A 16,975-nucleotide genomic window follows, 5' to 3' on the forward strand; every position below is an offset into this window, starting at 1 on the left:
GTATCACAGCATTCAGACAGATGCAAAAACCAGAGATTGCTCAAGTTCAAGAAGACTTGCATTAGTTTAAGAGGAAGTGGGAGTTCAGATTGGCTGTTTTTATGTAGACATTTGCAATTACTGATTTCTTCAAGTATTGGTAATAAACATGATTTTTGTTTTAAATACATGAATTCCAAAATAAATGCATCTCCATTTCTAAGCCGAAGAGCCGGCGTTGTCCATAGATACCTCCAAGGTCATGTGGCCGGCATGACTGCATGGGGCGCCGCTACCTTCCCGCGGGAGTGGTACCTATTGATCTACTCACATTGGCATGTTTTTGAACTGCTAGGTTGGCAGGAGCTGGAGCTAACAGCAGCCGCTCCCGGCATTCCCGGGGTTTGAACCTGGGACCTTTCGGTCTCCAGCTCAGTGCTTTAACGCACTTCACCACCGGGGCAATAATAGTAAGTGCTAGCTTTGAGCAGCAATTGGGGGGCTGCTTGAGTTTTACTCAGCCAAAAAACTCACTGGCTGACCTTGAACAAGTCATACTTTCTCAGTCTGAATAAATCTGGCAAAGAGATCTCTATCATAGGCTCATCATAACTTAGGGACATCTTAGAGGTACATAATGTTTATTTATTTATTTTAAAAATCTATTGGAAGTAATTTCAAATTGTAAATGACTGAATGGTCTTCCTCCACCCAGCACACTCTAGGTGTCAAGAGTTAGACGCCAGTTAACAAACAAAACAGAGTTTATTCCAAAGATAAGCCAAAAATAACATAAACACAGAAAGTATCCTTGAAACACTTCACTTATCAGTGTTTCAAGAGTAGTTTAGACAAAAATAACTCAAAAACAAGCCATGCTATTTTCCCATGCTGGCATTCAATAAAAACTAAAGACGCTTCAATTCAGCTTTGGAGAAACAAATAAAGTTAACTGCAAGAAAATATGCAAAATAAACAAAGGCTTGAAACCTTCCAAAAGCTGCAGAGTATAACAGAAAGTGCAAAAGCCTCTTTTGGCTTCAAACCGTTTCTGCAAACAGACAGCCGGCTCTGTGGAGTTAAAGGGACAGTTCCCAAAAGAAAAACAGCAAACTGGCTTGAAAACAAACAAACTAGAAGAGCAGTAAACTGCTTCCACGGTGCAGATAAAGCCGAAGCTTCAAAGGGATGATGAATAGCCATCCTCAGGAGAATCCAAGGTCAGGTCGGGAGGCAGCAGCAAATTCCGAAAGGCAAACCAGTATTCAGAAGCCGAGAGTAGTCGTCAGTCAGAGAGCATAGACAGAAGCCAGGTCAAATTCAATCCAAAGTCTGAAGAGGGTGCAGTCATCCAAACCAGGTCCACGATAAGACACAGCGAGAGCCAAGCCAGATGGTATCAGCAGCTAGAAATAGTAATCAGAATGCAGTCCAAGGAAACCCACACAGTTCCATCCCTCTGCTGCAGAGCAGTCCCAGATAACTTACATCCGAATCACAGTCCAAGTCCAGTCTTCACGGAAACACAGAGATCCCAATGGCGCCTCAGCAACACCTTGCCACACGCAAAGTGCAATGGCCAAACATTCCCATTTTATTCCCCTTCCTCCTGGGTGACCAAACACTCACACCCAAACACCAGGTGTCCCAAATCTACTCAGAGTCCGAACTCCACACAGCTAGAGCTCGTGGATCCGGAGTACCTAGCAATTCGTCTGAGTCCCAATCATCCTGCCCACACTTAGCCCCATGAACACTTAAAGAACCACCCTCCCTTCTCCAAGCATCCCAAGTAGGATCAGCTCCTGCAGAAACCCCAGGTTCAGAAGTATCCATAGGCTCCAAATCCCCAGACATCTCCAGTGGCTGCGCCCATTCAGTGCCCACTTCCCCAGCCACCACCTGTTCTTCAGCATCCATTTCCCCAAACTCCCCATCTGAATCCTCCTCAGAAGATCCCCCATATAGCTCTCTAAGTCGCTTCCTGCGCAACTCCTCCAGTGAACCCTCATCATGAGGGTTTTTTCTTCCTCTTCGAATCCCATCACCATCAACCATAATCCCCGAAGGCACAGTCACAACACTAGGCCAGAGGTTCTCAGCCTGTGGGTCCCCAGATGCTTTGGCCTTCAACTTCCAGAAATCCTAACAGCAGGTAAACTGGCTGGGATTTCTGGGAGTCGTAGGCCAAAACACCTGGGAACCCACAGGTTGAGAACCACTGCTTTAGGTGTTTAGATGTTGGTAGTGATCCTGCCAGTTGTGTAAGCCGCCCTGAGTCCCCTCGGGGAGAAGGGCAGGGTAGAAATACCAGAAATAAATAAATAAATGTTCAGTATGACCAAAATCTCTACCATTCCAACTGTTTTTGATATGAATGTAGGCCCAAACATCTGGGAGGCATCAAGCTGAGGGAACATGATTTGCATAGGGAATCAAGTATTCAATAAATGGCTTGATTTCAATGGAATTTGTTGCAGTTTATATGATTGCATTTCAAAATTTTATCATCTCTATTATGAATCATTCATGTCTCAGAAAGACCTAAAGTTTAGGAACTGGGTGGACAGACAATTCGAGCGAGAGGGATGGAGACGGCATCTTTATTTTCAATATTGTTCCCCTTAATTACAGTAGAATAGTTTGCATGCTTGTTCTCCCTGTCTCCCTCTTTTTATTGGTGGTATGATTTCTTGCCCTTTGTTATTCAAGTCTTTTTTTTGTAAAAGGTTTCTTCCCTTCATGAATATCACTGCTTTAAACACCAGGGATTTTCAGTGTACGAATCAGCTAAAGATGAGGGTATTTAAGTATTTTGGTGAAATACACAGCAGGGATGGATTGTTTATTAGGGGAAATAGTAAAATGTCAGCATGGATTGAAATTAGAATTCTTTCATATCCGTAGTCACCTCTGTTATTCTCCTCCCTGCCTTTCATAAACACTTGGGAAGTGAAAACAGCTATTACTCCTATCAATCTCGGCAGGAAATATCTTGCTCTTACTCATTTACACAAACTATGTTGGTTGCTGTGAGGCAGAGACAGATGTTGGAAAAGCAGTAACAGCAGGCATTCATTTAAAAGCATCTGTATTATAACCACATGATTGTTTTTTGAAAAAAACAACAGCTAAAGCCAACATGTTTCCTTTCGTATAGAGATACACCTTAGTAAATAGGAAACAGCTTGAATGTGTGGTAAAGTCTTTCAATAAGTAACATTGAGAAAAGGGTACAAAACATAATTTACAAGCTACAGAACCATTTGATTATTTCCTTAATTATTTAACATTAACCAAGTCATATGCCTAATTCAGTTCTATGATACCTGGGTCACTTCCTGGCCCTTCCACACTGTCCCACTGTGCAAGCTGGCTGCCTTCTGTAACAAAGCATTTGTATACCTTGCTACAAGGCTGTCTTCTTGTCAAAGGAAGAGGCCCTATAACTCTAATGTTTCTTCAGGTCCCTTGACTCAGCTGTGGGTGGTGGTGATAGATAGATAAAAAGCACCCCAAAGACAACCTACTCACCACATTGCAACTATGAATTCCAAAGGAAAGTTTGATAGGTTGCCTTGTACTACAGAGGTATGCTTGGTTGCTGTGTCCTTTTTTAATCTCTGTTTTGTGCATTGTAATATGTATTTTATAGAAATACATTTTAATATGTGTATTTGTGGTATATTTTACAATGTTTATGTGTTTTAATTATTCTGTAAGCCATCTTGAGACATTTTTTTGTGTCAGGATCGACTTGAGAAACTGCAAGTCACTTCTGGTGTGAGAGAATTGGCCGTCCGCAAGGACGTTACCCAGGGGATGCTCGGTTGTTATGATATTTTCTACCATCCTTATGGGAGGCTTCTCTCATGTCCCCGCATAGAGCTGGAGCTGATAGAGGGAGCTCATCCGCACTCTCCCCAGGTTGGTTTCGAACTGGCAACCTTCAGGTCAGCAACCCAATCTTCAAGTCATCAGTCCTGCACAAGGGCTTAACCCGCTGCACCACCAGGGGCTCCACCTCAAGCCATGAGGAGAGGCGAGTAAGAAATAAAAGTATTATTATTATTATTGTTGTTGTTGTTGTTGTTATTATTATTAATTAATTCCCTAGCACCACTCTTTGTTGGGAACCCTACGACTTCATCACACAGGGTGAATTTAGCCGTAGGATGCTTTCACTCTGTCTAATGGATGGAGCCCCATGCTGGAGATCACATGACGTTGTGAGAGTGCCAGCAGAGGCCCCACCCCCAACCGGGATGAAAGCATCACTGAACGTTTTCCCCCCAACATGAGATGTTTCCTGTGTTGTGCTAGCTCCAATGAACTCAGGAGGATGTCTCACCAGGAGGTTGGCACTTTCCCCATATGATGAGGAAAGCGTAGCTGAGAGGGAGCTATGTTTGGGTGACAGATTTGCCCCACAACCCCTCTCCTTTCTCCCAGATGCCAAGCTGAAGCAGGATGCTTCGTCTGGCCTTTATGATGAGGCCCTTAGTTCATGCTGCCTTCTCAAACCAATCTTTTCATCATTTTCATTCTGTATTAGTTCGAGATTTAGGGATAGCCATTGTGGTGTAGTGGTTTGAGCATTGAACTAGGTCTTTGGGAAACTTACCACTTAGCAACTGAAATACGTTGGGTGACTTTGGGCATGTCACTCTCCCTTAGCCTTAGAGAAGTGGTTCTCAACCTATGGGTCCCCAGGTGTTTTGGCCTACAACTCCTAGAAATCCTAGTTAGTTTACCAGCTGTTAGGATTTCTGGGAGTTGAAGGCCAAAGCATCTGGGGACTCATAGGTTGAGAACCACTGTCTTAGAGGAAAATAACAGCAAACTTGTGAATCAATCTTTCTTTCAGGGATAATTTTATTGTGTCTTAGAAGATGGCATATATATCCTAAAAGTATCAGATCCTGTCTGATCTTGGAAGCTAAGCAGGGTCAGTTGAGGTTAGTACCTGAATGGGAGACTACAGGCAATATCAGGTGCAGTATTTATTGTCAGTTACTTTCAAAGGAAGTAACTGTCCAAGACACCTCTGAATAGTCATTGCCTAAAAAATCCCATAAAATCCATGGGGTCACAATACATTGACAAGTGACTTTAATGCACACACACACACACACAGGTTTATTTTAGGGTTGTCATAAGCCAAAAACAACTTGAAAGCACACAGTAACAATTAATGAAAGAGTAGCATAAAGCCAGCACCCCTTTCTTCTAACATTCATTCAATCAAAGAAGCACAACTGAACATTCTTGTCTGCTCTTGGGTCCATCAGCAAAGGCTACAACAGAACAAAAAGCTGATGAGGTTGACACAGTGCACTAAACTGTCTTTAAAGTTTTCTTTTGGACACACCTCAATGCCGGCAATGTCTGAAGAGCAGCATCATAAAGCAATGCGTTTTGCCTCCTACTGGAAGCAGACAATAGTAGGTCCAGAATTTCAACTGGTAAAGGAATTGTGATAAGACACTAGAGAAATGGTTCACAAGTGAATTCCATGTCTGTATTAGACCATGGGTCGTAATAAGACATGTTTTCTTTTAGTTTGCATACATTATTCTATGATTTGGGGTAAGTGCGCCATTACTTTCCATATATGGTCACCACATCCACCTTATGTGGTGCTGATCACATTTACCTATTTTATTTATTGCTATACTACTTGCAATGCATAGCTAATCCAGGGTGTGTCCAGCAGCTACAGCTTTAATATAAATATATGTCAAATTTATCATCAGGCAATAATTTAAAAACTTTAATGGCAGATGTTATATGACACCAACTGTTGAAACAAAAACTGGAATACATATTATTAAGCATTCCTGAGAGCTGGTGTCACCACTGTAGAGATCCTGTTCCTACTTGTTGTGGTACAAACCATCTCAGGATAATGGGAAGAGGCACAAATGGAGAACAAAAGGGAGAAACGTATCAAGAGGAAGGCACGACAAGCCAAGCATTGTCGGGACTGCCTTCCACCTGGAAATTGATGCCCTCACTGCGAAAGAACATGTGGGTCCAGAAAAGGTCTCTACAGTCACCTACAGACACTTGGAAAGCAATCATACTTAGCCATGAGTGATAACCTATGATGATGATGATGATGAGTGGCAGAACTATATGAGAGAGGGTTTTTTTTCTCTTGAGTATTTCAGTCCCAAATTGTTTTACAGTCTTATAGATGAAAAGGTAAAAGGTAAAGGTTTCCCCTGACGTTAACTCCAGTCGTGTCCGACTCTGGGGGTTGGCGCTCATCTCCATTTCCAAGCCGAAGAGCCAGCATTGTCCATAGACACCTCCAAGGTCATGTGGCTGGCATGACTGCATGGAATGCCATTACCTTCCCGCCTGAGCGGTACCTATTGATCTACTTAAATTTGCATGTTTTCGAACTGCTACGTTGGCAGAAGCTGGAGCTAACAGCGAGCGCTCACTCTGCTCCCCAAATTTGAACCTGGGACCTTTCGGTCTGCAAGTTCAGCAGCTCAGCGCTTTAACACACTGAGCCACCAGAGGCTCCTGATGAAAAACAGAATCATAAATCTGAGCCAGTAGCAAAAATCTATGGAAGACCAACCATTTTGAGTGCAAACATTTACGAACTTGTGGTCCAGTTTGCACAACAGCAACAAAACTATGCACTTAAAAAGGGATATCAGGAAGGTACGTACTTGTCTTCTCATTTTTTCAAACAAGACAAACTACCTTTCCCCATCCTTGCTTATAAAATTGACAAGCTGTAGTATTATAGTAAAATCACCAAGGCTATAGCTGAATGTATATTCCCAAATGAGAGCTACAGTAGGGAAGACAAGTCTAGTTATGGGAGCTGTATGATGCATTCCTCAGGTGAGGAGAGGGTTCTCAAATTTTAATACCAAGAATTCATCCATGTGATAGCAATTTGCACCATTTGCATATGCAAACTGTGTTATATTAATTACTATATAGATAAATAAGTGCTAGCAGCAACTCTGTCACTTCATCCTCATAAAACTTCTGTAGCACTGTGCACGGAATGAACAGTCATTGCTAATTCATCTAATATTTATGAAAACATGGGTGAATTCATTTTCATATTCATGAAGTTATCATGGTGTGTGTGTGTGTATATATATATATATATATATATATATATAGAGAGAGAGAGAGAGAGAGAGAGAGAGAGAGAGAGAGAGAGAGGGGGGGGGGAATGCAAAGTTAGTTGTAGGAACAATGATACATAGCATGTAAATTTGCAAAGGGTGCATGGTGCAACCCTTATCTTGAAAGTAAATAATTAAATAAGTAAATAACACTAAAAGTAAAAAGTTAGTCAATTCACACAGAGAGGTAGCAGGCTAGAAGACTATCTTGTGCAATAGGTAACTAAGCTATAGCACAGTCTTATACATTACTTTAAAGTAAGCCCCACTGAATTGTTGGGTTTACTGTCTGGGTAATATGTGTTTATAAGGCTATCATATGATTTATAAAATTCATGCCATTCATATTATTATCAAAATAGCAGAATAATACTTAAACAAAATAATACTTAAAAACAAAACAATCAATCTTTGTGATGTCTTCTCCTTTCTCTATAATGAATGGAACATCATGGCCCCTGTCTCTATGGATTACCAGTGAGACACAACCAAGGGATATATTCTACAAATGATTATTAGTCCCCAACAAGTTACACAACTTAATTATTTCTTCTGAAGTGTTAAAAAGAAGCTTCATCTCTTTTCCAAATATTAAAAATGTACAACTGTTAGTAGATAGAGGTAGACAAGGGTAACCTCCAAGGCAACATAATCCCAAACAAATTATTCCAGAGTGCAATCTCTGAACACAGTTTGTGAATGCATGCATTTGTGCACACATACTTTATAAAATACCTTTGGAGAACAATTCTAGTGTTAATGGCAATAATGTATCCTTGTGTAATATGTGTTTATTATCTTTCAGAATTCCCAGTGTTTTGTTGTTGGATTAATCCCCTTTATTCTCTCTTTTGCTTTTAGTTCAAATTGTTATAATTGTAGCTTTTACTCAACAAAATACAGACAGTCCCCAAGTTACAAATGGAGGTGAGACAACAGGAAATAAGAGACATCTACCCCTTAGAAGGGAGATTCACCCCCTGGAAGAGTTATCAAGGGGAAAAAGTGTCTCAACTGAAGCGTTCTCACCAATCATTGTTTCCACAACAAGCCAATTTTTTCAAAAACCAATTCTTACAGGGACAGAAAGTGAGGTGAAATTTTCTGAAAAGGGACACAGACAACAAAACAAACACTACAGGGGTGTTATCCCTTCCCTATGTTATTCAAAACTTTAAAAACATTTTTCGCTGGAGTTATACTTTAAAAATTACCTGTTCCGACTTACATAGACATTCAAATTAAGAACAAACCTACAGAACATATCTTCTTTGTAACTTGGGGATTGCGTTTAAACATGTTTTGTTTTTGTGCACCTTCTAGTCATTTCCAACTTATAGTGACCCTAAGGCCATGTCATGTAGCTTTCTGCAGCTGAGAGTGTATCATTTGCTCAAGGACATCAGGTGGCTTTCCAAAGCCAAGTGGGGACTCAAAACCTGGTCTCCAGGGTCATTATCCATTTCTATATCATGGCACCACACTCTTTCTCAACATTAATATTGCCTTCTTAATATTTGTAAATCCCAGAATTTATTTCTCTTATACTTACTAGACCCCCCCCCCCCCCTTTAAAAAATTCCTCCAGGCTTGTGTCAGGTACATATCAAGTTTCTTTACAAAAAAGAAAATGAAAAGAAAAATATATGGAATACTTGAGATCCTTATAACCTCTGACAGACTGAAGAGTAGGGTTTGCTAACTGAGGTATATCTATGCTTGTGGGCCTCATTGCCTGCAGTACAGAGAAGTGAAAAAAGAAAACATTTTAATCACTTACAAAGTTCAGTAACACGTTTTTGGATTATAACCCCCAGAAGTCTAGGCACAATCCTGTGAATGTGAGTGGATAGATAGTCAGGGAGAGAAGGTTAGTCAAAAAAACTAGTGGGCACCTGCATAACTGGATGACTGGTCATTGCAATGGTCCTGCTGACTGGATTAGTTTCCCACCTTTCTTGTTGTAGAATTTGAACTTGACACCCTCTGCATATAGAAATTAAGGCTCCCCCTGCATCCCTTATTCTGGTATATTTTAGTGTTGGGGTGGGGGAGAGAAGGTGGAGATGGCTGGAGATAAAACATTTTCCCTCATGCCTTGGATCCTTATCATCATCATCATCATCATCATCATCATCATCATCATCATCATCTTTATATCCCACTTTTTCTCTCCCCAAAGGAGACTCAAAGTGACTTACATTAAAAGCATTTCATTACAATTTTAAATATACAAATTTACAAACATTAACACAGAATTAAATATCAATGGTAATAAAAAGGCTAGTTAAAACGGTTATTAAAAACATAATTCAAAGCTAAAGCCATGGCACCTCCTGACTTGATCTTAAAAAACTTCTTCTTTAAAAGCCTGCCTGAATAAAAAAAGTTTTAGGCTGCTGACAGAAGGACAACAGGGAAGAAGCCATTCTGGCTTCCATGTGCAGTGAGTTATTAATAATAGTAATCCCAGCAAAAAAAGAGAAGCTTACCTCTCCTCTGGAGTAGAAGTAGAAAAAGGAAGCAAAACTGGCAAGCAGAAAGGAGATTGCAGGCACTGAAAACCGGGAATTTTGAAGGTAGTTCAGGGAAAATAGCTCTACTGAGCTTCAGGTTTTCCTTCCCTGGGCCTCCTTAAAATGCCTCTTGGAAAGCTGCTTGACATGCTGGTGCTGTTGAGAGAAAGTACACAGGCCTGCCTCTCCTGCAGCCAAATGCCTCTCCTCTAGAATCGAAAAATCAGCTTTAAGAACAAGAAGCCTCCTTAAAGCGCCACTCCTCTAAAGTAGAAACAGGTAAGAAGCCTCCTTAAACTACATGCACCTTCCTACAGCCGAGCGCCTCTTCTCTAGAGAAACAACAAACAGCTTAAATGCCTAAAATGATGGGAAGGGGAGCCTGGGAAGCCCCTCCCATAATGAGCCGATAGAAAACTGATTTTTCGGACCCCCAAAGTGAAAACGGATATCTGCCTTCTTGTATTCTAAACGCTAAAAAAAAAACAAAAAAACAAACAAACAAAAAACGGATCTGGGCCCCCACCAAAAGCCGGGACACAAAACAGGTCGCAGTTTACCCGAATTGCACAACTCTAGTTATTATTGTTATTCAGCTGGAACTTTAATCATTGATCCAAGCAGGACTGCATGTGTTATCTGATGTCTTGCTGCTCAGACAGAATGTTAAATTGTGTTGGCTCTCTTTCTTTTTCTTTGTGTCTATTGAGCTCCAAATGTGCACATGACATGAAGGAATTTAAACAACTTCCCACAGGGATGTCTGGAGATTTGCTAACTATGCCACTGCAGTTAATGGAATGTGGGCCTTTAGCTTGGTTGTGTATCCTGAATATGATATAGTGCAGCAGTCTATGCTATTGGGAATCTTTCTGCACCAGTATGGTTTTGTTGGCACCCTCCATGTGCAAGTAGTATCTGGACATTATCACCAGCACATCTCTAGATGGATGGATTTTAGCTGTGTTTTTAGGAGCGTTGGTGGTGTCTATAATATTTTAATAACATTTGGAAATTTTGTTGTTGTGTTTTAACCTCCTGCCTTACTCTGAGTAGGTATAACAGGAGTGGGTACCTGTGGAGGTTGCAGTAGCCAGTCTCCTCTGTGTCTCCCAGTGGTTGCATGATTGTGTTTTTATGTTATGGGAGTAATTTTACATCCCTTCTGGCATTTTGTTTTTTCTCAGTTGTTAAAAATTGGAGGGGAGGGAAGCTTTGCAAAGGGATCTAGGCTCATCAAGGGTAGGAAATCACTTCCCCTGTAGTCAGTCTTAAAACAATGTCATTTTAAGCTAAAATGCACACATATTTAAAAAGTCAGTCTGAGGGCTTAGGATCTCCAGAAGGGCAACAGAAGCCATACCTTGGGGCTCCAAGAGTGGCATGTGAGCCATATTTTACAGGTGTGTTATCTGGCCATCATTCCACTGCAGTTGCGAAACGTGTTTCACTCTCCATTCCTTTCCTTGGCACATTTGTAATGCAGATCCAGATTCCTGACCACATACTAAACTAGTAGCTGTTTTTTTAATATATATATATATAGAGGGAGGCAGTAGGGATGAGAAAAAGTAGACAGAATCTGCTGGATCCAAACAGTTTAGATTTCTAGTGCTTTTGTTTTTTTGTTTCATAGCACTCAGAGGCTTTATCTCCTTCTATCAGTAGCACAGGAATTAATTTTGTTGTTTTGGATTTTTTGTTGTCCATGGGTTATAGTTCCATTGGATAGCAATGTAAAGTAATAATTCATCAATATTAAATGACAAGATGTTAGATGTTAGCAAAGATCACAGACAGTTTTCAGTTTGCATCTGATTCAATATCATTTACAGAAGTACATTTAGCAGATCACTTATAAATTCATTTATCCAGATGGCAATTAATCTTAAGTATCAAAATACATTTGACAGTGCTTTGTAATTGCCAAGGCAAATGCAACTGCTTGTTTCATTATCTTATTAGCATTAGCATACAGGAATTCATTTTATTTACAAATTAGGCCAGTATATATGTCCTTTGAGGAGATGAGGGACACATTTTTATTAGTAATTGATTTAAAAGGTAATTTTTAACTATATAACACAGAAATTAGCTCCAGGGTAGGATGGTGAGACTTGGCAAAATAGCCTACAAATGACAACTTCCCATCATCCCAATGTTCTTATTTACTGGTTCCAGTGGTGGTGGTAGACACTCATTGTCATATATAATGAGCCAACATTTGTACTAAATGTGTTGAATAAGGTTAGGTTTTTTGTTGTTGTTGCAAGATCTATACCTCAAAAGTAGGAAAATATGTGATAACTTTGAGGTTATCACTATTTGTTTTTATGATGGTCAATTTGGTGATCAGTTCTATTTTACAATAAATGGATAAATAGCCAAATGGTTTATTTGATCTTGCTGCACAAAATATCAAATGTGGTAGTCAGTATCATATATACATCACTAGGAAATTTCCACCACTTAGATGCTCCATCATTATCTATGATAAAAGGTTCTTTTTCATGCAAAGCACATTAGTGTATAATGAGCACAGTGTGCAGTTATGAAAATTGTAAGGGAAATATAGTTGCAGGGGAATTTCCCTTACAACATCCCATGAAGTTCATTCCAACCCACTGTTGTTTTTTACATAAGATAATTATAAACAATTCCTGAAAAATACACAATTTCACTTTTAATTTAGTTCCTTCTCAAAACATATAGTCTAATGCAGGTTTTCAAACTTTTAAAGTCACAGAGCCCTTTTTTGAAGGAAAAATTTCTCCTGAAGCCCCAAGAAACTTTTGGACACGGGTCACATTGCTGGGCCAGTGGCAGATGGATGGAGAATGTTTGTGGGAACTAACTGAAAAAAGGAACAAATTCATATGCACACTGCACATACTTTGTTTGTAGTGCAAAAAGGAAAAAAAGAATGAACAATGCAATATTTCAAATGAAGAAATTTTTTTAACCAACAATAAACTTAACAGTATCTCAGTGGACGACCCCAGGGACCATCCAGTCTAACCCCCTTCTGCCATGCAGGAAAATCACAGTCAAAGCATCTCCAACAGATGACCACTCAGCCTCTGCTTAATGATAGGCAATAATAATAATAATAATAATAATAATAATAATAATAATAATAATAATAATATAGCAAACCCATGGGCCATCCAGTCCAACCCCATTCTGTCATGCAGAAAAAGCACAATCAAAGAACCCCAACAGATGGCCACCCAGTCTTTATTACAAAAAGAACAACAACAACAACCCCAGGGCCATCCAGTCCTACCTCATTTTGCCATGCAAGGGAGGCCGTGCAGGCTATGACAGTAGCGTTGGGGGGGGGGGCTTCCCAGATCGCGTACTTTGGGAAGGTCCCGTAGGCTGCGCCGACTGCAGCAGGGCTCCCCAGATGGCAGTGGGGCTCCCCAGGCCATGTGCTTCAGGAAGGTCTCGTAGACTGTGCCAACTGCAGCAGGTCTCCCCAGATGGCAGCAGAGCTCCCCAGGCCATGTGCTTCAAGGAGGCCCTGTAAGCCATGCTGGCAGCAGCAGGGCTTCCCACCATGAGTGGCAAGAGTCACCAGTATTTGCTAACTACTGAGTCATTTACCTTTTTTGTGTGTAGCAGATATTTCTGCTTTTAGCTCTCATTGCCACCCATTAATAAACAAGGACAGAGAAAGAGCAGGAGCAGCATCAAAACAGTGAGGGAACTTTCTCAGATGGGTTAACTTCCTCAGGTGGTAGATTATCCCAAAGCAACAACTCTCAGCAATTCCTCAAGAGTCCTTTGGACTTTCTCCTATCTTGGAGGACAAGTCTCTGTTTGTCATGTTCCTTAATCCCAAAACCTGCCTGTTGGATGTGGTGGAGGAGCCTATGTTGTTGTCAGTATTAAAGTTGGAATTTCAGCTGATATTTGTACATGCAATGATAGGAAATGCCATCTTTGCAAGATCAGTTTTTGCACAAGCCAGAACAATACCCTATCAGTGGGAAAAGCAGTCAACATGCCCATCAGAAGAGAAAGAGGAGGCATCACCATGAGCTCAGTTCTTATAACACCACCAAGAGGGAAACAAAGAAAGCGGCAGCAATGGCTTCTTGTCATTTACATTGTTAGTGTTGAAGAATAAAATGTGGCAATGCTAGCTGGGGGATTCTGGCAATTTTTTTTCTAAATTCTAATTAAGGATCAATGGTGGTTCCTGCTAGTGTCCAAAAATACTAATCCCAATATACACTGGATCTTATCATCCCAGGAAGATTTCCTGGCAAAAAATGTGTTCTTGCATTATGCAGTGAATAATGAATAGTTTAGTGTGACCAAAAATGAACAGAGGGACTGTGTACAAAGGACTTTGATTCCTGATTTTGGTTAGCTCAGTCTTATATGTGGGGCATGAAGCTGAAAATATATGTTTCTGCTCTATAAATTAGTTTTTGTCCAAGTGACTAGAATAGTATTTACTGAGTCACTGACATATTGAAAAAAATATGACTGGAACTTCTGTCCCTTTAAGGTTATTACTATCCAAATTTCTTTAAAGTGTCACCTCCGTGATGCATGATTTCAAATTTCCTCATGTTCCACTTTGATGAGAGTTTGTATATTTTTATGTCAGTCAATCTGCATTTGATGGCTGCTATTGATGTCCAAAAAGGATCGGCACAGTATGGTTACACTTCCATTATGTAATTTATTTCATATTTCTTACTAGCACCAGAACATGGGAAAATACAAATATTAACTAAAATTATGTTGATTATTTGTGTTGGCATAATTGGGCCATAGCAAGATTATTTTCATGGTGTGGGGGAAACAGATTAAAATGGAGGGGTCGAAGGATTTGCACATTGTTTTTTATAAAACAGCTCTCTGTGGGAAAATGCTTTTGTAGCTAAAGACAAAAATAGTCCCAAATTAATTAGAAATTATGCTGTGAAACTGCTTCCAAAAATCAATTAAGATTCAGTATTTAACACAAGTCAATGATTGTGTAAACAAAATAACAATGATCAAAAAGTGAATGCAAATTGTGCAGTTATCCTACTGTAATTATATGAACTGTTAATAAATGATATCTCTGCAAACTTGTGGAGAAATTCCTTCAAATGTTACCTTTAAGAGCCATGAATCATAAGACAGTGCAGAATTATAGCAGTTTGACACCACATTAACTGTCATGGCTTATTGCTATAGAATTCTGGGATTTGTAATTATGTGAGATATTATCCTTCTCTGTGAGAGCTGTGGTTCTACAGCTAATAATACTTTTTAATAATAATTTATTTTTATATCCCTCTCCCATCTCCCCCAGGGGGACTCGGGACGGCTCACATGGGGAACAAGCTCAATGTCACATATAATAAACAGTCATACAATAAAAAATAATACTTTATTTTTAACTACAAGTGCATGGGGTGCAGACCCACAATTAATAAGAATATCAGCTCTGACCTTGTCTTTCTCAACTGCTGAGTATGCCTATCCTGTCTGACACAAGTCTGTCCATGCGAGGCAGGTGGACATAGCACTGAACAAAACATGTAGAATAATCAAAGGATGCCTCAAATCTACACCTGTTGATAAACTCTATAAGCTAGCTGGCGTTGCCCCCCCCCCCCCGATGTGCAACGGAAAGTTGCTGTCAACGGTGAGAGAAATAAGGTCGAACATCGTGAAAGCCACCCACTGCATGATTATCAGGCAATCCCAACTGGATGCCCCCCCCCCCATAAGGGTCTGCCTCCAGGGGCAAACCAAGAATGGGCAACTTGAAAGTCCCTAAATAGACTGAGAAGCAGAGTGGGCAGATCAAAACACAACCTGGCAAGATGGCACTACCTGGAGGAATCCTCCACCTTGTGTGACTGTGGAGCAGAACAAACAACTCCTCATATGTATGCTTGCCTACAATGCCCTGCCTCATGCACGGAGGAGGAGTTGTTCAAAGCTACAAACAATGCAATTGCTGTTGCCCACTTTTGGTCTATTTACTATTTAGCTGTTTGCGATTCCTTTATTTTATCACTTTTAAACTTATTTATTATGCAATGCTTTTGACACGAAATAAATAAATACATTTTTAACTACAGCTGACTACAAATCCCAGAATTACATAGAATGAACATCGATTCTCCTTCATCACTGTTTGATTGTGAAAAGTCTGCTGGGATGTGCTCCAGATACAATGGAGCACTGAAGGATAAATGTGTCTCCTCTTCTTATGGCATAGGTACAATACAATATCGTACAATATCCACAGCTGATGATCATTAGCTGGTATATGTGTCTGGTGATGGTAGTGTGTGGAGGAGGCCAGAGCTGCCCTGTGAAGCTTCTCAGCATCACCATCCATTGCACAGCCAGAGAAGAAGCAGGGAAGAGAGGGCAGCCTTTGCCCTTGGAAGATAATGTATAAACTCTGATTGGAATGCACACCACCAGTGGCATGGATTTATTTTGTGAACTGTTTTTCTTTCAGTGAGATTTTTCTCTGTTTGTGAAATAATACTATATGGTGGTGATTTAGTCTCATTCCACTCCCATGCCAACTTGAGTTCCCTCCAGGGTGAGAAAGGTGGGATATCAATATAGTAAATAAAATAAATAAAATGTCTCTCACACCTATTCTTATAATTCAGGGGGTGACTTGTGTGTCTCATTGTTGCATGCAGTATTACAAGCACCTCATTGCAGCTCCAAAGTGTCTGCCTTTTGAGCTAAGCCTTTACCAAAATCATTTTTAGAGTAACACTTGCGACCCCCCAAGCCTCCATGGATGCAGCTTTCTGTTTCAAATCTATTTTATCTTCTATTAGTAAGAACACAAAAGTGACTTTTCACTTTCAGTTTTGAAGAAATAGTCAGATGCAGCCTATGTAGGCTGAAAACTGAGGTGGGTATGATTTCTGGTGGCCTAAATAGCCTAAAGGCACCAGATCTTGTCCAATCCTGGAAACTTAGCAGACTCAGGACCTTGCCACATGGCCGGCGGTGGCTGGTGGCAGCAGCTGGTGGCACTTCTCATGGTGCCCTTGTCTCACCTCACTGGCCAGCAGGAACATCACATGGAGGGAAGCGAGGGGCGTGCGTAGTACACACAGCATTCTCCTATGGAGCTGGCACGAAGCTGGCAACACAGGAAGCCTCCTGTGTCATCAGATCTGTGGGGGGGAAACTAAACGCACTATGCACACTCCTCGCTTCTCCCCATGTGATAGTTCTGCCGGCTACGGAGGCAAAGGCTCCATGCTTTGCCCTTAAGAGGAGCACTAGCAGAAGTGGCTGTGTGATGAGGTCCTCAGCCTTGGA

The 16,975-nt window shown here is 40.6% G+C and overlaps 1 long non-coding RNA gene across 1 annotated transcript; it reads right to left on the bottom strand.

The window, feature by feature from the left end:
- Nucleotides 1-1,316: 1,316 nt before the first annotated feature.
- On the bottom strand, nt 1,317-1,796 carry LOC134296717 (uncharacterized). The gene is made up of 2 exons (XR_010003553.1): nt 1,468-1,796; nt 1,317-1,385 (listed from the first exon to the last, which is right to left on the bottom strand). It is a non-coding gene; the product is annotated as an uncharacterized LOC134296717 (long non-coding RNA).
- Between the last annotated feature and the right edge of the window lie 15,179 nt (nt 1,797-16,975).

The sequence above is a fragment of the Anolis carolinensis genome, chromosome 2 (genome assembly GCF_035594765.1).
Source record: "Anolis carolinensis isolate JA03-04 chromosome 2, rAnoCar3.1.pri, whole genome shotgun sequence".
NCBI classification, from domain to species: Eukaryota; Metazoa; Chordata; class Lepidosauria; order Squamata; family Dactyloidae; genus Anolis; species Anolis carolinensis.